The sequence below is a fragment of the Macrotis lagotis genome, chromosome 5, assembly GCF_037893015.1.
Source record: "Macrotis lagotis isolate mMagLag1 chromosome 5, bilby.v1.9.chrom.fasta, whole genome shotgun sequence".
NCBI classification, from domain to species: domain Eukaryota; kingdom Metazoa; phylum Chordata; class Mammalia; order Peramelemorphia; family Peramelidae; genus Macrotis; species Macrotis lagotis.
Genome location: NC_133662.1, coordinates 155,639,412 through 155,661,665, shown reverse-complemented (window position 1 = coordinate 155,661,665; position 22,254 = coordinate 155,639,412). Strand labels below are relative to the sequence as shown.

The window sequence follows — 22,254 nt, the reverse complement described above, 5'->3', positions numbered from 1 at the left end:
TGTTGTATTCACTCTGGCCATGGACTGGCCTAAGTGGGGAGATAGACAGCTGGCAACAAGAAGCTTCTATAACAACTGCTACTACTCTTTCCCCTTCAATAAGTTTATAATATAGTCCTTGCCTCCTTTCAGCATCATGGAAATAGATAGATAGATGATAGATAGATAGATAGATAGATAGATAGATAGATAGATAGATAGATAGATAGATGGAGATAGAGGGAGGGAGAGAGAGAGAGAGAGAGAGAGAGAGAGAGAGAGAGAGAGAGAGAGAGAGAGAGAGATGTGCTCAAAGATCCTGGTTGAAACTTTTTTGAATATTTACTCAGTTCTAGCTCAGCAATCAATCAAAAGTCCATTTCTTCACGATGGGCTGTTAGGAATAATTTCCCATGGACCTCACATAAAATAATATATAATCCTCTTTAATAAAAATTAATATCCATATACAAGTTGAAATAATCTGCTTTAGGTTTTAAGATGAATTGCTTTAGGAGTATGCTATTCCTTTTCTAAACACACATTTTTTATTGTTTACAGAGTTGATTTAGAACTAGAGTGTCATTTTTTGCATTGTAGAGTTAAAAAGCAAACATATTGGTGACTCAATGATTCAAAACTCTGTATGGTGATCACTAATATTTTTAACAAGTTTCTCTAATATTAGTGAAATACTTTTGGTTTACCAGGCAATATACTATTTAAGTGCATTTGGATTTTTTTCTCTTGTAGAAGTGTCATCTTGAGAAGTTTAACATTCTGCCGCTTAAACTCTATTCTCTGTGCATTGTTCATTTTCCTAAATTTTAGTTCAAGTGCTAAATACTTATAGAGTAAGAATGCTGTGATGTTTCTTTGTTTTATTTTCATTATTTTGTGTCAGTGATGAATGACTTTTTCTGGAGACTGTGGAGGTACCCTAGCAATGTCTTTTGCTCTGTAATTCCTTATAAGACACCTTCTCTACTCTTCCCCAACCCAAAGTTGTTGCAGGAAATGATTGAACTGTGCCAAACCATTTATGTTAACTATTCTCAATAGGGCCTTCACTAAAATAGGAATGGTGATTTTAAAATGAATATTTTCTTCCTCACAGTGGCTATTCAAACACTTCTCTCCTCAAGCTCCTACCTCAAGCAAAACATAGTTATCACATCTAAATAGTTCAATCTCCTTTTTGAGTCTTGAGGTCGCTCACTTCTTTGTTCAGAGATGTATATAACATGCTTTACAGGTCATTTGGTTCTTGCATTGATCAGAGTTCTTAAGTCTTTCAAAATTGCTTTCCTTTACAAAGTTATTCTTATCTACATTGTTCTCCTGGTTCTGTTCACTTACTGTTTCCATATTGAGTTTGATGCATTTCTATGACAAAATGTCTCTACATTTGCGTGTGTATGTATGTGTGTCTACTATTTCAAGTCTATTTTAGTCTGTTTCAGATGAGTGAAGTTAATGCCTACTCCTCCTCACCCTTTTACTTCATATTTGTTTTCTTTTCTTCTAACAGTTGAAAGAAATGCAAATGCCATCCTTCTTCCTCCTATCTATATTAGTGTATCCTTTTTCCTTTCACTTCTCTTTCCCCCTCTTAAAACTCATGGAATAGAAGCAGTCCATTCTCAAGTTGTCATTTTTTCTCATATAACTCAATATCCTTTGAAGACATAAGGTTCTAAAGGGACACTTATTTCTCCTTACCTTATTAGAATATTATCACCACATTATCATAGAGTTTCTTCTAATTGCTCAAATACATTTACTAGGTTTCTCTGGACTCCAGGATTGAATTTAAAAGTTCTTACTTAGCTCACATATTTTCTTTAGAAAGGTTTGAAAATCTTGTGTTCCATTAAAATCCATTTCCCCTATAGGATTATTTTTAGACTTTCAGAGTTCTTTCTTGAATATAAGACTATATATTTTGCCTTTTTTAGAATATTGTGTTCTTTTATCTCAACTATGATAAAATTTTCTTTATCTTGTGATAAATAATCCTGACTTTGATTCATTGATACTTGAACTGCTTCTTCCATGATCACTTGGGTATTTCTTCTTTGAAGTAAGTCCTGTATTTTGTCTTTGACATTTTGAGGGCTTTTTCATTCAGGGGTTCTTTCAGGAGGAAATGAGTGGATTCTTTCTATCCTTACTTTGTTTTCTGGTTCTAATAGATCTGGCAGTTTTCATTTATAATTTCTGTATTTCAGTTCTGATTTGATACTAGGTATCTTAAATTTTCTTTGTTTTAATGATAATTGAACTTTGTTATAATAGTTATTTCTAACTCATGTAATCAGTGATTTTTCTTTGGTCTATTTTACCTTTCAGGAAATCCACTATTTACATAAGGTTAATCATTTTTTTCATCCAAGGAGGTATGGTGTGGTGTGGGGTAGGTCTAATATGAAGGTAAATTTATTTAAAAATAGTGTTTCTAGAAGACATAATGGAAGGTTAGGTTAGAGTGGAATATGACTTTGAGAGAGAAATATGGTTGATATATGTGGGTATGATAGAATAGAAGTTTTGTCCAGAGAAGAGAACTTGAATTTAGGCATTTTGTAACCTAGAATCAAAGAGATTCCAGTGGGTCATAAAGGAAGTAAAATTGCCATACTTTGCACAATCGGAATAGGGATGTTAATTTTTATTATCAATCCATGAGTGAAAAACAAGATGGAAACATCAGGGAAGGGTTGGGAAATGGTCTCTTGTAGACCATTTGACAAGTTCTCTGGCCCTGCTTCTTGATTGACAGGGGAGGTATTGGTGAAATATTGAGATCTGACAGGATAAAGAGGGATCAAACAAATATGAAGTACTTAACTTCCAAACAATCAGTTCACAAGTATTTGTTAAGTGCCTGCTAAGCCTAAAAATTGTACTAAATGCTGGGGACAAAAAAGACAAAAAAAATTCAAACAATCTTTTCTGACAATTCTAATGTTTCAATTTTGCTCTCTTCTTACCTTCCTTATCATTATCAGTTTCCTGGACTACTGTATATATATATATTTAATTGGCTGCCTTGCTTTTATCCTCTCTCTGTCTCTGTCTCTGTCTCTGTCTCTGTCTGCTCTCTCTCTCTCTCTCTCTCTCTCTCTCTCTCTCTCTCTCTCTCTCTCTCTCTCTCTCTCTGGGTTAAGCTCATTCTCCAGGATCACTCACATAAGTAGTAAGTTTCTGAGGTCACATTTGAACTCAGATCCTCCTGACTCCAGCACAAGTGCTCCAACTAGTGTGCCACTTAAATGTCCTTGTTCTCTATCCTTTCCAATTTATTCTTTATACTGTGGTCTCTATAATCATCATCATGTGTTGTTCTGATCATATTAATCCTCCTCCAATGAAAACATTACTTACCAAATCAAGTAAAAAATCTCTTTTTCTGACACTTAAAGTTTCTCACAATCTGCCCTCAATTTACTTTATATGGACAGCTTTACACTATGTTTAGATAAAAGTGGACCATTTGCCCATTGGTGTCCAACCCTCTCTAGTCTCCATGCCTTTTTTCACATGTTACCTTGTGCCTGGAATGGATAATTCCCAATTCCTGCCTGTTGAAATCTAACCCTTTCTTTAACTATTAATTCAGGTGCCATGTTTTTGGCATGAAACCTCCCATATTCTCCAAATTTAAAATAATTTTTCCTTTAAGTCAACACATTATTATTTGCAGTTCTTTCATGCACTTTTCACATACTGTTTTGTGTATTAGTTATGTAATCCCATTGATTACAAGGGCAAGGGATGTGTCTTAAACTTAATATTTTGGAAATTTTGTTTAACATATATATATATATATATACATATATGTATGTATGGATGGATATATGTCAGATTTATTTGGACAATTATTAATGGCCAAAGGGAGCAATTAGGCAAGAGCTGGACATTTATGTATTTCTTTAGCATGTTATAGATACAATCAACTAGAGGGCACTAATGAACACTCCCCATCTGGATCCCTAAAAGTAGGCCAAATAGACTGTCGGCACATATGCACAGGAGAGGAACGTGAATACTTTGCGTAATCTCAGTACTAAAAATAATTTTCACCTGTATTTATAGCTGTGTTATCATACTTGAGGAGATTGAGGTAGAACCTAGCTACCAGTTCAGGAATAAAAAAAAAAATGCTTGTTATTATTGCTGTTCCTAGAGAAGGAACATTAACCACTTGATGTTCTGCTTTTTAAGAGAAAGACTTTTGTGTGTTTGTTAAAAGCTTTAATAGTGCAGTTAATGTGTTTCTGATAGTTGTATATACTGATAACATTAATGTATTGGGATAAATTCCATAAGAGGGAAGATTCTTTGGAGGACCTTTTGAAAGATAAAGAGATAAAAAGATTACTGGCTACTAATTGTTCAAGCAATAAGGAAAATTCTAATGCCTTTTTTTTTGTGGGGGGGGGGTTGGAGGGATGGATTGGTAATTCTAACCATCAAATAAAAAAGGTGTAAATATCGAAGTAATATCTGTGGGTATGGTTTTGTCCGGTTTTCAGTTGTTCTTTGTGTGGGTGCGTGTACTTAGAGGATTCTGGGATGGGAACATATTTAGATATTCAGATATAAAAATGTGCAAAAATCCAGCATTTATGAATATGAAATTCTTTGTGAAAGACCTGAATTGCAGGGTATCTGTGCATATGCTTGAGTGGGAGGGAAAAGAGTTTTGAACAGATGACTCGAGAACTATTAAATCTGATGCACATGTAAAAAGTCCCTTCTTTTTTCCTCATAAAATAAGATACACCAGAATCTCAATTTGAGTTCTATTTTATACCTTATTTCTCATTAGGAATGATCTATGTGGGACGCTGCATAAACAAATGTTGATTTTGTAAAATGATCGCATCAATTCAGACAAATCTAATAACAAATGGGAATGTAAAGAAGTTGATGGCATTGGAAAAAGTCACCATCAAATTAACTTTTATCATCATACAAGGCAGTTTTAAGATAAAGATTCTTGTACTTGAATATGAACTCCTTTCTGATTGGCAGGTTAATATTAGGCTGAGAAAGGAAAGGGGGTAATACTACATTTCTTTGGGCCCACTAAAAATTAATTTGGGTGGGGTATTTCCGCAAGAGGGATTGTTCAATGAACAGGAACATGGATAAAATAAAAGTTTATGTCATTTTATAGACACTTGGTGGGTATGTTTAGGTTTAATGCTTGTAATGTTGTGTTAAAAATTTACAAAACAGGTTGTAATTGCAGCAGCTTATTTAAACCAGCTATTTGTGGTTATGTCTTTTGAGGAAGCTTAAACTTCAACTCTCCCAGCAAATTGACTTCGGGTCTCTTGTAAGAAAATCTAAATGTAGGCTGTTGAATAATCCCTTTGAGGGCCCTGTAACTATTTTTATGCCTGGATATGCGTCATCAGTGGGTATTTTCTCTGGTGACTAGCTTACATCAGGTCTCCTACCATACATTCTATCAGTGAGTGACTTATGATTGATGGGGGCCACGGCTGTTGTTTAGTTTTTTTTTTTTTTATCTGTGACCTCAGCGAATGGACAACAGGAATTTCCAGGCTGCTAAATTCCCTGAATGCTTGAAGACACGGGATCGTGGGGACTGATAAATGCAGGTAGCCGGGATATTATTCACCCGAGGGTGTTGGGGGGAGGGGGAAGAGGGAAAAAAAACAGAGGAGGGAGGGAGAAAGAGGAGGAGGAGGAAGGGGGGGGATTCCTTATGTGAACAGCCGTAATTCTGGCTCAGCTGGCTCCGCAACCCGCCGCGGGTGCGTTTGCACGCATGGAAAGGTGCATTTCCTGAGCCTGGGCGCAGTGGCCTTAGCGCTGCTTTACCCCCGTCGGGGAGCGCTGCAAGTGTGGTGCAACGAGGAGCTCCTGGCGCTTTGCTGGGGAAGTCATTTATTTGGGTTTTGATTACTTGATATTTTTTAATGGCAGTTTTGCCTCCTCCCAGGGGATCATGGGGCTGTTTTCAATAATTTATGTAAAAGGAAAGATTTGAAATTTAAAGCAAGCTGCTTGCTTTCCCAACCGGTGAGAATTGTGCACTCGATTTTTGTCTGCCTTGTTTTAACGTGGGATATCATCTGGGAGGGGATGGCGAGAGGTGCCTTGAGCTAAGGGAGAATTTTAAGGCTAAGGTGCACCTGTTACTTCAACCAGCATACCATATTTTGGGGAATAAAGTGATTCGTTTCCTGAGTTTTAAGTACCTAACACTGTAAACAAGAACTGGAATGAACACATATTTCTATGTCTTCTCCTTTCCTTCCCAACTTTCTTCTACCAATCTTTAAATGAGGTTACAATGAAGTTGTAGACAGATTTCTGTCACCTGTATTTCAGTAGGTATTAGCTCCAGGATAAGGGAGGAGGCATTTATCCATCTTCCTACCTCTTTGTTCCTCTCTGTGTCAATGACTGTTCCTTCTTTGGGAAAGTAAACCCCTTACACTTTAAAAGTTATGAACAGATACTGTGGAAATAAGATACTAATTATTAACCTTTGGCTGAGAGATTAGATAGTTGTTTCACCAAGCTGACTTTTCATGGCATATCTTATTTAAAAATTCAACTAGATAATATCCAAGGACATAATTTATATTTATGGGAATGCATTCTTTAATTTTTTTTTATTTTGTCTATCGCTAATTCAGGAGTAAATGTTTACAAGAAAAATGGCCTTTATTAAATATAATTACCCATTTTTATTTTTCCCAACTTTTTATGAATATAGTATTCCCTTCTTCATGAATGACTGCTTGGGGCACACTCAACTTAAAACAGAAACTCCATAACTTTTTGCTAGTTAAACAGTCAATGCACCAAAGAGACAGCAGCCTCTAAAAGAAATTTGTGCTTTTCTTAAAAATGCTCTCATTTTTAGGAAGTAATAGATGATTAAAATGCTATTTTTATTTCCCTCACAAATCCAAGGAATGAACATTAAAAATGGAAAATTGCTATGCTTTTGCTATTCAGACTCAAGTAGTCTAAGCAGAAAGATACATGTGAAATAGCTGTTCAGTTGCCCAGAAATGTTAGCATTTCAATTGTGAGTAGTCCTTAAAACACACATTTTTGAAGAGAGGAGAAAGAATAGTGCCATGGTGGAAAACTCATATATAAGTCATTTTTATTTTTCATGTTTTATTTTGAAACTCTCTCTTGAATGAGCTGAATGACTCATGGTAAGCAGGTTATAACTTGAAATTTATAAAAGGTTAAAACTAAAAGCTAATGAGTCGAGTCATTTATAGATGACTTAATTCATCACTCATAATATATCTTTTGTAATAAACCATTTAAGTATGGGTTAGGGGTACTGTTTATGTTTGCTTTGTTTTAATGTCCCCAGGAGCCTTTAGTTACTAACTTCACTTCCATAAGACTGACATAATGGTGGGAAAGCTAAATTTTGGGTTAGGCTTGACCTTGGCATTTTTCTCTTCCCTAATAAGAATGGTTATCACTATTATTACAATTTTCTCCTTAAATTTTTCTTTTGCTTTTTTTCATGTGGAGGAGTAGTAGTATTTCTCAGAATAGTTAAATTTTCAGGAGGAGTATGTTTTCTTCATAAAACCATATACACATATCAGAAGTTAGGTTAGCTTGTGTGGGAAGGAAATAACTACTTGTCTATTGAGTACATTGTGGCTTGTCTATGCTGAACGGATCAATATGAGATTAGGCGATATACTCTCAGTTTAATACGGTGAAGTAGTAAAGTGATGGCTCTGAAGAAGGGAATAATTCCATAGCTATATACTGTGGAAAACAATTGTTCTCTTTTTTTAGCAGAGCTAGAATGGAATCTTTGACAGTATTTTTAAAAGAACAGATATGTGGAATAAATTTTCCTTTCGCCCTATATAGGCAGCTTATTGTAAAGTTCAGAAGATCAAAACCCTACAGGTACTATGTCAGACATTTTACTGTGCAGATCTAGTTATGGTGAAACCTTGGTCTGAAGTGAAATTTTATTGTTCTCAGCATATTCTCAAGCATCAGAGGACTCCACTGTATATTTGGTTTCTATGGATACACATTTTGCTGGCTTTCTAAGCTGTGATAAAACAAGACAGAGGCTTTGAACTTTGGTCCAATTGCAGGTGGAATGAGGTTGCCCTCATAGTAGCTGATTCTTTGTCAAGTGTATTTGTCAGTAGCAGGGTGCAGGAAAGTGAGGCAGAAAAGGAGCAAGCTCTTCAATGTAAGGAAGTAGTGGGATATTTTAATGCTTCTTTCTTACAAAGACCTTATTCCTTAATGGACTTCAGATACTTTCATTAGCATGGCGCCTATCTTACAGTGTCTTATCAAATGAAAGGAGTTAGGACATGGAAATCTTCAGAAAATAAACTCTCTTCTCCTCTCCTCTGCCTTGAGAGTAAACATTCCAGAGAATCTGAAGATATCCCATTTAATAAATAATTTCTCTACTTTATCAAGTGTCTGTCAACTTTAGCTCAAGTGTCCCTCAAAATTTAGGACCTTCCTATATTTTTTGTTTATTACTTATTCAACTGTTCCATTTTCTAAATTTCACAAATGATGTCTAATGAAAGGAAGCGGCATGTGTTCATTATGTCATAAATAAACATTCACAACTTTGGCCTTATATGTGTGCAATCACTTAGATGACTTCTGACTCCAAGACATAGCTCTCCTCCACTCTGATATTATTAATGAGGTATTGCTATTTAGGGTTATTCCTTAATACTGACACTATCTTATAGCTTGCCTTTGAAGCATGGCATTATCATAACCTTTTTTGAGATAGAAGTTCATATCACCCTTTGGTCATTGTTGTAGAAAAACTTGTGGAACAAAACCTTACAAAGCAAGAGGGAAGAGTTCATTTTTTTTCATTCATTCACTCACATTATAAATATTTATTAATAATCTACAAGTTAACCAACTTGTTGACAAATGTTTATTAAGTACCTTTTTTTTGGCTAGGACTGTGAATATTAAAGAAGGGAGAAAATATTAAGGACTTTGAATATTAAAAAAGGAGAAAATTGTCCATGCTTTCACTGAGATTACAGTCTAATAAGGGAGATAACATACAAACAACTATGTACAGGCAAGATATATGTTGTATAATATGGAAATAATCACAAAGTATGGGCTTCTCACTATATTGGGTATTGAGGGGGGTTACATGCTTGTGAGCTCAGATTTCTTGAATCTTAAAAGAAAGACATTTTTCTTGGAGGAGATGGAAACTAACCCTAGAAAACCTTGACAGTCAATGTGGACCTTTATGATGGACAAAACTATTGTAATTTCATTTTAGATACATTTATTCTGGTCCTTTCAGAGGTGCTTTGTTTGATATTTCTGAAAAATTCCATAGAAAAGAACATAAATCTCTCTGGATAGATAAAATGAAACATGAGATTTTAGAATTGGAAGGGATCTTACACATTATCTAATCCAGTCTCATTATATCAATGAACAAACTTAACATCACAGAAATTAAATTATTTCTCTCGTCATATACATTGTTTATGGCACCACTAGGACTGGAACTTGTCTGACTCACAATCTTGTTATCTCTCCACTATACCACAAGAGTTTTAATTATAGGGGTCAGGAGAGTTTAAATGACTTGCTCCAAACTTTTTGACCCTTGACTAAAATGAGATGAAAATAGTACTTTTTATCAACTCTATGAACAAGAAATTTTTCATTAGTATATCTGTGAATGAGTCCTTGCTATATCTTGGTTAACACAGATCTTTTTTACTGTTTGTCATTACCTCCATACTAGCTTAAATAAAAAGCTCACCCAAATCCCAACAACAGCTATAACAATTTCTTTCCTTGATAAAAATCCAAAGCAATTCCCCTAAAAACCTGCCACTGAACTTTCAAGATCTTAATAGGAAGTTTTATGAATATCCCAAATTCAGATTTTTCTTCATTTATTCTGTAATTAGAGTTCTGGCACCTGTGATACTTGTATCTTCGGTGAGACATTTTCCCCCTGACATCATGTCTGTTTTATCTATGTATAGGAATCCTCAGAAAAACCCCTGGGAACAGGGAATTCATCCATCCATTTGTCCACTCAATATTTATTGAGCAGGAAGAACTTTTGAGGCTATGGAGAAGAGTAAGTCACAGTCCTTCCTTCATGGAGTTTACTGTTTAATTGAGGAGATGAGATAGGTACACTGACAACTTTTTTACAGGATGTGAAGGTTTAATATGATATACTAGAAATTGCTGGGACTATGTGTTTAAAACTAGTCTTTTTTTTTTGGCCCTGCAATAGACTAAATATATGACCCTAGACAAATCAACATCTTCCCAGATCTTAGTTTTTCTACATCCATATTACTTTCATCCATAAAATAAGAATCAACAGGCTTAAGTAAGTTGCAAAGTATCACACCACTACTAAGTATTTGAGGCTAGATTTGAACTCACAAAGATGAGTCTTCCTGACGCAATTCCAGTCCTCTATCTATTGCATCACCTCACTGTCCCATGACATTCCTTGGAGGAATTAATTCTTGATTTATAGAGATGATTTCTGTGACACTTTCCAGCCTTAAAGCTTTGTGATTCTGTGAGTCAGTGTGCTTAGCAAGGTTCTATAGTCTACAACAGATTCTATTGAAAATGTAAAAGCTTCAAATATGGGTGACATTGCATATCTCTGTTCCACAAAAATCAGCATACTTAAATTTAAAAAAGATGATCATGAAGGTTGCCAGAGGGTGAATGTTTTGCACACTTGACAGTTCTTGAAGAGCAACTACTAAGATATTGAAGGGCTGCCCTCACCATCAGCAGAAGCAACACTCACATACATGGAATTATAACTCTTTAAAGACTTAGATTAAATATAAATGAATGATAAGTAAAAGGTCTTATGAGGAGTTATGAGAAGGCAAGGCAAGAATGGTGAAATGAATGTGATGATGATGATGATGATGATGATGATATTGATGATGATGATTTATGTGTGAGCAAATAATGAAATTTAGCATGAGCAAAAAGTGAATAAAAGGGAATAATGGGGAATAAAGGTGGAAAAATAGGTTGGGATAAATAGTAGAGGACTTCAAATGCTAGACTCATAGAGACTTTATTCAGTAGGCAATGGACACGTATTGAGATTTTTATCTAGGGAGCTAATATAACAAGCAACTTTTATATTATGCTGTAAGGTTTATAAAGTGCTCGTCTCACAAGAATTCTGGAAGAGTGGTAGTACAAGTATTGTCAGCTTTATTTTACAGAAGAAACTGAGACCCTGAGACGTTGTCACAACTGGGATTTATTTAAGGTATCCTAACTCTGAGTCCACTTTGATTTTTAATATTCATGCTAGAAGTTATTAGGGAAAGTTTATTTTAGTAATCATTTGGTAAGAATCTTCTGTGTTCAAGACAATGTAGTAAGTTTTTTTCCCCCCTTAAGGTACATACGTTTATAAAAGATAGTCTCTGGTCTCTAGGAGTTACAATCTGATAGGAAGCATATGTTTAAAGGTAACTACAACATAAAGGGTAAGGGATATACCAGGTGAGTAATAAAAAGGAAGTATGAAAGGAGTTATGAGGAGGACAAGGTCATTATTAACTAGGAGACTAAAGGGAGACTTTGTGGAAGAAATGGAATTTTTTGTGTAGCTTCAAGTATGGGTAGGATTGGGTTAGGCAGAGATGGGAAGGAACAAAGTAAATAAGGTTGGCAAAATAAGGAAATAGTGAGTTCATTTTGGTTGGAGTAAAGTAGAGAATAGAGGGAGATAATGTGAGAAATGTAACCATGGTCAGAATGTCAAAGTCTTTCAACGATTGGGTGAGGAATTCAGGTCTCATCAATAACAAAAATGTAAAAATAGAATACAGAGTGTATGGAATAAGGAAGAGACTGGAAGCAGGAATGATGGGGAGGTGCCACTTGGGAAATTTCTGCACTAGACTAGGCATGAAGTTACAAAGGTGTGAAGTAGACTGGAGGTATTGGGAATGGAGAAGAGAAAGGATGGATGAACGAGGAAAGAAATTGCAAATAAAGATTGGATAGGATTGGACAATTTAAATAACGCGAAGCATGAAATGAGGGCAGAGTCAAAGAAACTCCAATTTCTAAACCCGGTCCATTCGGGCTGTTCAAGGTGCACAGTGGATGGAAGTGTTAGATCTGGGAGTAGAAAGTCTTCAGTTCTCATCTTGTTTCAGATGTATATTAACTACATGTAATACTGAGTAAGTCATTTAACTGCTATCTGCCTCAGTTTTCTCACCTGTAAAATGATAATTGAAAATAGAACCTACTACCCAGACTTTTTGTGAGGATCAAATAATATTTGTAAAGTGCTTTATGAAACTTAAAGTGCTATGTAAAAGTGATGATGATGATGATAATGATGAACTAGAAATGAAGAATAATTGGTTTGTGAAGCAAAGGTATTTAAGATATTGAGTTAGATGAAGATGATTGACAAACAGAAAAGTGAAATGTAGGCTTTGAACACATTTTTCTTAATTTCTTTCTTTTGACTTTTAAAATACCTCTTTATCCATTTTGTCTCCCCCCTTTTTTCCTTTCACTCTTTATCTTCAACTTTGTAACCAAGACTACTTTGCTTCTCTATCTTGCAGAAAATTGGAGAGTATTATCTTCTTTGAATCTAATTGGTGGTTGGAAGTAATTACCATGCACTTCTATGCTATTTCATTTGCTCCTTATAGGCTTGAGGTAGATAAGATAGGTATTTTACAGATGAAGAAAAACTTAGTTGTAGAGAAAATGAGTATTTCCTTAAAGTTACAGATCTACGACATTGTGGAGTTGTGGAGCTGGGACTAAATTTCATGTCTTCTGACTCATCGTCTGGGATTCTCACCACTATAAGACACTGGTTTTTTTTAGGATTGGAGATCTGTTTTCAAAGCAGCAAATGAAAACTGACTGGAAGTGGAATTAGTAGGGTTCACATTATTCAAAACATAGATTGACTTTACTCATTAGATAGAAATATAAGAACCACCTCTGGAGAACTTATTTCAAGAACTTTTCTTTGAAACTACCTAAACCAACATCTTATACAGATTCCTCTCCCCACCCTCAGCTTTTTATAGGATTTTATTTTGTAGAAGAACCAGGATCAGAATCAATGAAAGGCATTAGTGAGAAGTAAGTAGGAGTTGAGCATACTTTGCATTTGCTTCCTCCTTCCCAGCAGGGTTCATATTCAGTAGAGAGACCTAGACCCAAATCTTCATCATGTGATCCTGAATCAGGAATCTATTTAACAGAAGTTAATGGGCCTCAGTTTCCACAGCAGTCAAATAGGAAGAATTAAAATGTCCCTATCAAAAAGATCCATCGTGAATCCTAAGGAGTACAAGAATCTAGAACCATGTTTAAATTTCTCATATGGAACACACAAGGAACTACCATAGGAAGCATGGATTTGGAATTCGAATGGATTTTGTGTTTCACTGTGTGGATCATTACTGATGAAGCACTGTTCCCTCTTATTTCAAGCCCATTGAAGTCTCAATTGGCAGAGGACCCTCCCCTGAGAGTCCCTCTTGCACTGCCCAGCCCCAGCTCAGACAGCACAAAGGGGGAGCTGAAACATTTTTTGCTTTGATCTTTTTTATTAATATTATTTTTAAAAATTTTCCCAAAGACAAATTAAAAAGAAAAGTTTTCTAGCACATACATAGCAGCTTCATATAAACAGAAAGGTTTTGTTTGCATAAGCTTACAGCAGTTGTTGGAGGGTCCACCTTGAGAGACCTGATCTTCACAGGGAGCATGTGAGCTCCAGCTGTTTCTTCCCTTACAAAGATACCTGTCCTGAAGCACCCCAGAGCTTGTTTGGGCTCAATAGAAGAGTACAGGTGCTGAAATGGAGAGAGTTAGGGACTGCAGCCAGTCATCTATTGCTCCCCTAAGTGTCATCTAGTGACACAGGAGTAGGAGATGGGGGCAGCATACTTCAGGCAACTGTTCTATCTACCTTGTTTGACTCCTTGCTGGTTGGAGCTGTCGGTCGTTCTGGGGTAAAAAGGAGTCTTTGTGTGGAAGAGGCAAAACAATAGGCCGAATATTTGAGACCTCTCCCCAAAAGGAAAGAGATGATCTGGGCTGTCTCCAGAGGAACCTCTTTTCCTGAACAGGCAACAAATCTGACATATTGAAAACTGTGTTCTAATCAGAAAATAAAATCCACTTCCAACATTCCCAGCATCAAATAAATAGGGTAAGGTTAGATGGTTAGGTTTTTATTAGTCACAATAATTCACCTCCCATTACACCCATAGATCACCCCAGGTGAAGGAGACGGGGGGAGGGAGGCAGAGAATGCTAATAGCTTATGAACATGGGTGGGGAACTCATTTCTCCCTGGATCAGGGTGGGTGTGAGGCAGCCTCATGTTGAACCCTTATTGCTGTGAGGTGGTGGATGGGGGAAAATACTTGCCTGCTCTCCCAACAATCCCCCCCCAAAAAAGACTTGAGGAGTGGACCAGGAGGTTCACAGTAAATGATCCATAGACACTGGAGGAACCAAGTGGCTCAGTCCCCTGCATCCCTGCTTCCCTAAAGGAGACACTGAATTCTGACTTTGTCAGAATAGTTTGGGTAGCAGGGCTGTAGGAAAGAAGAGGAGAGCGGAGGAGGAAGACAAGGAAAAAGAGGGGGATATCTTAGAAAAGATGACAAAAGACAAGCCTCCAGTGTTTCTATGGACCCTGAGGGGGTCTTTATCAGTGCAGGCGTCTCTTTCAAGAAATTCAGAATAAAGGATTTCACTATTAAAAATTAAAATCAGACAGCTGTCATGTCATAGTAAAAAAAAGAAAAGAACTGGTTTCATATGGATGCATTGATCAATTATGTGTCCTTGGGAAAGTCACTTAACATCTCATTACCTTAGGCAACTCCCCAAAGCTCCTTAGTTTCAGAATATGTGTTAATATGCATTGGCAGATGAAGTTTTTCCCACAGGAGTTTCCTATACTAATGACATGATAGGTGAATGGGAAATTTGGAGTCCAAAGACCTGAGTTTAAATCTTTGCCAATACTGGCATACTTTGGGCAGGTCACCTATGTGAATTTGCTCATGGCTTGATACTGCAACAATTAGTTTCCTCTTTTATAGTGAGACCATTGTATTAGGTGACTTATAAGCCCCTTCTCTAAATCCATATTTTTCTAAACCTATTTCACATGATGCTTTTTCAAATTCTTGAAGATACTTAACAAATCTTTTCCTTAGTCTTTTCTTCTTCATAATAAATGTCCCTAGTTTTTTTCAGTCAAAACTCATATCACAGTTTTAAGGTCCCTCACATACATGATTGCCTTTCTTTGTTGCTTTATTTACTTCATTCCTCCTTCCCCCCTCTCCCTTCCTTTGTTCCTTCTTTCTTTTTTCCTTCCTTCACTATATTTTAGGAAACTGGAATGAATAAATAAGTGAAAAAAATTATTAAATATTTACTGTATGTTAGGTACTTTGTTAAGTACTGGGATAAAAATATTAAAGGAAAGATAGTTAATGCCCTCAAAGAGCTTGCATTATAGTCTGGGGAGTAGCTTCAAAAGGAAGAACACTTTAGTAGTGAAAGTTAAAGTAATAATGAAAGCCATAGGAATAGTGGATGGTGGTGTCCTAAACTGAATATAATAATCCAGATGTTGTCTGATTAGAGTAGACCTATAGTGGGACTTTCAGAGAATGGAAGATAAAATGGTTATGACTAGAGAGGGGATGTACCAGGTTCAAGGTTCTGTTAAACAAAGCAATTCTGAGTAATAATGATATTCAAGGTGTGCTTGGCCTGTGGGTAACTGATCTATCACTGAAGATGAGGGACAATGATGGTCACGTTGGCAGATGGATCATTAGTCCAGATAATGGGTTCACTAAGGATGAAGTCAAGGGAAAGGGTATAAAGTAAGTCATAGGTTGACGTCATCAAAGGAAAATGGTTTGTGTGTGTGTGTGTGTGTGTGTGTGTGTGTGTGTGTGTGTGTGTCAGTGTCAGAGAGGGCAGTAAAAGGTGATGATCAGAATATAGGATTTGGATTTTAAAGAAACAGATGACTTCAGTATTGAAATAAATCATAAAATTTCTTTCTTAAAAATATCTTAAAATAAAACCCTTGATCTGTGTTCTTCTTTATATGTCTTCATTTCCAGTCCCATTGATCTTAGATATATATTTTCCTGTTTTATACTTTGTCTTCTGTCAGTACTGAATAGATCACTGGATAAAATTTCTTGGCTCTCTGGAAAGAACATTGGATTTGGAATGAAAGGATCTAGATTCAAATCTCTTCTCTGTCACCTATTACCCCAGGATATGTATATATATCCTTCTTCCCTTCTACACTCAACCTAAAGTAGACAGCCATCTATTGCCATAGTATAAGTGGGGGGGGGAAGAGGAAAATGGGTAGTTCAGGAAAACTAATCAGTAGAAAAATGAGCTGGACTTTGATCAAGAAAGACCTGGGTTCAAATCCTGATTCTGACACTTGACTAAGTGTGCAATTTTGGGCAAGTTATTTAATCTCACTTTTTTCTCAGTATTCTCTCTGTAAAATATAGGGATTTCATTGGGTGACCTTTAAGCTCTAAATCTATGATTCTCTTACACTAAGTATATCTGAAGATATATACATTATTCCACATTTTGATTTCCCAACCTTTGCCAAAAAGTTCATTTTCTTAATTCTTCTTTGGGATAAAATTTGGTCATTATAATTATATGGTATTCAGAATTAGAGTTTTTCTTCTAGTCATTGATTTTTCCAATCGCATTGTTCAAATTATTTTCAAGCACGTTATTTTCATGTTTTGCTTCATTTTTGCATGAACTTTGGTTTATCTAATATCTAATACCTAATAACACATAATAGATGATTATTAAAATATTGTTGAATTGACTTGAATTAAATAGAGTATTTAAGAGAAAAATGAGTATACTATTGAAAGACAAAAGCTGTGGGAATGTCAAGAGTGCCCAGGATTATTTGGATTTAAAAAATTTATTTTTATTAACATCTGATTTTTTTTGTCTTCTCCATTTCCAAATATATCATTACTCTCTGCCTTAGTTGATTGATCAACTTTTTTGATAAAAATTTAAAAATAAAGAAAAAACTCAGGAATTTGGATTATTTGGACTGGTGAATACTGAGACCAGGTCTATATAGCATTAAAATGACTTTTCAGTTGAAAAAAAATAAATGACCTTAGTTGATACTGTTTAGATAAGACACTAGTTGATAATTTTTGCTTAATATTGGATTATGACATTTTTGTAGAAATAAATCTTAAGGGTGACTTTAAAATATTTTAACTTAGATGATCAATTTATAGATAATATTAGCTCTCTTTTCTCCATCAATATGGCATGTCACATATGAATAAATTGATTTCAGCATAGTAGAAGATGTTGTCAAGGTAAATATGCTCCTAAATATGACCAGGTTTTATGTTCACTTTGTAAGCTCAGCTACGGGGAAGGATGAGACTGGTGAATCTCTTGACCTCAGAAGTTCTGAGATGCACTAAGCTATGTCAGTTGGATATCTGTACTGTTTGGCATTGATATGGTAAGCCTGTGAGGGAGTATTAGGGGCTTCAGTTTGTCTATTATAGAGAGTAAACCTGGCCCAAGTTGAGAGAGAGCAATGGATGTAATGTGGGCAACTGGAGTTTTGACTCTCATATACGATCATCAAAATAAGAATTATAAGAATTTATCTGGGGATTGGGTTAGGTATATAGAGCCCTTCAGATGAGAAGATGCCTTGATGACTTCTTGACTTTTAATCTAATTATTTTTAATTTATGATATGGGTTATAAAAGGAGAGAGAGAGAGAGAGACAAGAAAAATAAATGGCCTTCATTTTTAAAAGGATTGTAGGGAACTCTCCTTATTCAGGCAATCATTTTTCTATCACCACTCAGTATTTGTAATCCAGAGCTGTCAGCTGAGACAGATTTCCTGGCTGACTATCAGTCAGATCGGGAAAAGCCTGTCTCGTGCCAGGACATCTGGGGAGGCACAGAAAACACTCTGTACTTCCCTGATGTCATCCATTAGCATCTACTTGTCTCATATAGAAGTTGGAGCCAGTTGAGTTATAGATTCAGCAACTGTGAGTGAGGTAGCATTGGGCATTGACTTGGGATCAAACTCCTCATCCTTCATTCACTAAGGGGTTTTTCCTGTCTATTATTTTAAAAATACTTAATCTACTCAGATATATTAAGAATACAAAATTTTATATTAATATAGTTTGAATAATTAAAGCATTTTTGGAGAGGAAAAGCCAAATTCTTCTGATTTATTTTATCAAGGTATATATATATATTAGAATTAGAAAGTTTAATATCTTTATTTTATAGATAAGAAAGTGAAGGCTTAGAGAGCTGGAATAACCTGAATATCACTAAAAATTTGTAAATTTGTAAATATTTTCTCAAATATATGGACTAGTATAAGCATGAGATTAATCCACAAGTCAAAAATCAAAAATATCTATTGGTAATCAAATATTTGGGTCTGTATTATGGGACATTTCAAAGAACTGTCTGTTTTGAGCCCATCATTTTTGCCATCCTATTGAAAATGGTATTGCCTTTGGATTCTAAAAAAAGTTATGAGAGGATAAATGTACTTCATCAGCATTTTAAATGACACCAAAAATATACTCGACAATTGTGTATGCTTTCAGGAATTTCCTCCTTTCCTGTAAAAACTGACAGTAGGAAGTGTGCACAATGGGAATAGAAAAGCAGGTATTTTCTGAGTACCTTATAATGGGATCCTTGATTTTGAACAGGAAGAGTCATCTAGTCCAGTGGTGTCAAACTTAAATAGAAACACCTTCCCTCAAATCAGTTGTAAGGATCCTTTACTTAGAGTTGCATGTGAATTAGAAAAGCACATATATTACTATTATCTGTATTTTATTGCTTTTTAAATTTATTTTGTTACTTTGTTCGAATTTGAGTGCCATCTTTACAAGGCAATATCATTCCAATTTTAGTATGTGTTTGCTAAAGCAGACAAAAGGGCAGCTAGATTGTACCATGGATAAAGCACCATCCTTGGAGTTAGGAGGACCTGAACTCAAATTTGGCTTTAAACATTTGACACTTAACTACCTTAGGCAAGTCACTTATTGATCACCTCACATCCAGGGCCATCTCAAGTCAACCTGATTCATATCTGGCAACTGGAGAAGGCTCTGGAGGAGAAAGTGAGACTGATGACTTAGCACAGCACCACCTCACTCAAATGCAGTTCATGTGCATGTCATGGCATCACCTCCCTGGTGTCATGGTCTTCTTGGAGAATGAAGGACAAACTACAATTTATTTTGTTGAATATTTTCCAGCCACATTTTAATGTGGTTTGGGCCATACTTAGTAGTCTTGTGGACCACATGTATGATACCTTTGATCTAGGTTAAAACCTTCATTTTACAGAATTAGAAACTAAGATCCAAAAAACTGAAAATCCATCTGAAGCCACATAGGTAGCAAGTGACAAAGTCAAGATCTGGCCACTGACACAATATTCTGCACACTTTTTACTGTACCAGGTATTCAAGTTTTTTTTGGGGGGGAGAAACCAGATCCCAATATTTGGTAAATAATGTAGGTACTATGTCCTTTAAGGTGGATTATGAAGGGATCTTGTTGAGTAAGGCTTTTATCAAGTTAACACAGTTATAAAGAAATTATAAATACATTTAAATTTTTTTCATGTTTTGAAGATGCTTTTTTAAAAACTACAGTTGTGGCCCAGTAGTCTTTTTCCTCCCCAGTACCCCAATACATAGACTAACCATTCCTTGTAACAAAGAAAAACAATTAACAGCAGTAGATATATTTCCATTTAAAACTTCTTCTTTGTTTTTTTCTTTTTCTTCTTTTCCTCCTCCACCTCTTCCCTCTGCCTCCTTTAAGGTTAATCATACAAGAATAGAGTGAATGAGGAGATTATTTCAAATCAGAAAAGAGGTACAAATATTAACTTTATTATAGCAACTAAGTGGTTCAATGAATAGAGAGCACTGGCATTGAGTCAGGAAGACCTCAGTTCAGATGCAGTCCCAAGTATTTGCTAACTATATCACTGATCAAGTAATTCCTGCCTCAGGTTCCTCAACTATGAAATGAAGACAATAGTACCTGTCTCCCAGGGTTATAGTAAGGATCAAATGAGATTATATTTGTAAAGTGCTTAACAGGTAATAGGCAATTAATAAAATTCACATTTCCTCCATCCTTTATTATGCTTTTCCAGTTCTTTAATAAGTAGACAATAAATTTTTTTAATTTTTATAGACATTTAATAATTTGAAAAGATGATTCTGAGTAGTTCACAACTGTGGAAAGAACCCCCAAAGCTGTTAATGTAGACCTTCACAAAGAGAAAAAGAAACTGTCTATATCTTTTGATTTGTCGATACCACTACTGGATATCATCCAAAAATGATTAGGGAAAACAGAAAAGAGCTTCCATGTTCTATAATGAAGTTTTTTGTGGTGGCAAAAAACTGGAAATTGCAGGGATCTTCATCAATTGGGAAATGATTGAGTAACTTGTGGTATATGATTGTGATAGAATATGACTGTGCTAAAAGAAATGATGAGCATTGTGATTTTAGAAAAAACATGGCAAGACTTGCGTGAAATAATGAAGAGGAAAATGAGCAGAACCAAGAAAACATTGTGTACAGTAATACTAAGATTGTTTTAACAACTTTGTGTGAATAAGGTTTTTGTCTATTATAAGTATCCAAATTATCTATAAAGCATATATGAAGGAAGATTCTACATCCAGAAAAGGAACTGATAAATAAAAGTACACACACACACAGACACAGACACACACAGACACACAGACACACACATACACACACACACACACACACACACACAAACTGCTATTTTTATCTAATGGTAATATCCCTCTGTTTGAAAGGAGAGCATTTGAATTCTTAGGTGCCTCTTCTTGCAGGAAGGCTTTTGAGTTTCCTTTATCATGCCATTCTGATCTCTCTAACATGCTTATCATAGATTTACTTCTGTCTTATCCTCTTTATTTTTTATAATTTTTGAGGGAAAGGACTTTGTAAATCTAGTCTCTGATAAAGACCCATGTATATTGTTTTCTTTTTTTTGCTTCTTTTCTTTCTTACTTGCTTTAATCATTGAGAAACTCTGATGGTTTTACCCTCTCAGCTTCATTTTTTTAAAGTTATCATTCTTGGATTCTTTTCCTCATCTCCATCTTACCTATTCTTAATCACTAGATGGACATTTTTTTCAGTCATTCATTATTGTGTCCTGGAAAAGATCTTAGCTTTAAAAGACCAAGGATTCTCACTGCATCCAGAATCATCTCCAGTTGTCCTGATCCATTTTTGTCCACTGGACCCAGATGACTCTGGAGGAGAAAGTGAGGCTAGTGACTTGCACAGCATCCCCTTACTTAAATGCAATTCATTTGCATGTCATGGCATCACCAGCCTTTCTTTGAGAAGAAAGGATAAAGATAAAACAGCAGGGGGGATAGAAGGGAAAAAAAAGAAATTTAAACAATAATTTTGTTGTATATTTGAAAGGAGATTTTTTTATGCTTAGTAGATTTGCAGTTTCATAAACAAGCATCATTTTTATTGTATGATGCTATGGAAAGGATTGTTTCATTCCCTAAGTAAAAGTAAATTTAAAAAAAAAAATGAAAAAGGGACACCACATCCCTTTACATAGGAGCATTCCCCAAGACTTGGTCTTTGTCTTCTTTACTTTCTCAACCCTTTCTTACTGGATAATCTCATCTATTCTGGTGGCTACTGTTATCTTTTCTTGGGTCCATCTTAATGTGTTCTTCCAGTCATGCATCTTCAACAAAATGACATATATCTATATATCCATATATATATATATATCTATATATCTATATCTATATATATTTTAAAGAGATTTTTCTCAATATTCCATAGAAATTTTTTGTTTGTTTTTTTTGACCTTGACAGTATTCTCTCACAGCTACCAAGAAAGCCCACAACCTTTGAGTTGTCTTTACCTTATCCTTCATTAGACCCAGGTAATCTATTTTTTTCCCTGTACTGTGAGGTGGTCAAACTAGATGATTTATAAAATTTCTTTCAGTTCTAAGAGTGCTTAAGCCGTTTTTAGTGGAATAATACAAAGATTGTTAAA

General features: G+C 35.4%; 1 protein-coding gene across 14 annotated transcripts in view; it reads left to right on the top strand.

The window, feature by feature from the left end:
• HIVEP2 (HIVEP zinc finger 2) overlaps positions 1-22,254 on the top strand; it is a 392,429-nt gene that overhangs the window by 202,328 nt on the left and 167,847 nt on the right. Inside the window, exon 1 of one of the 14 annotated variants that reach the window (XM_074187730.1) lies at positions 1,594-5,615. The exons of the other annotated variants lie outside the window; for them this stretch is intronic. The gene's annotated coding sequence lies outside the window, so the exon portion shown is untranslated. Of the gene's footprint in view, positions 1-1,593; positions 5,616-22,254 lie in introns of those variants that run through there. 14 annotated transcript variants of the gene reach the window in all.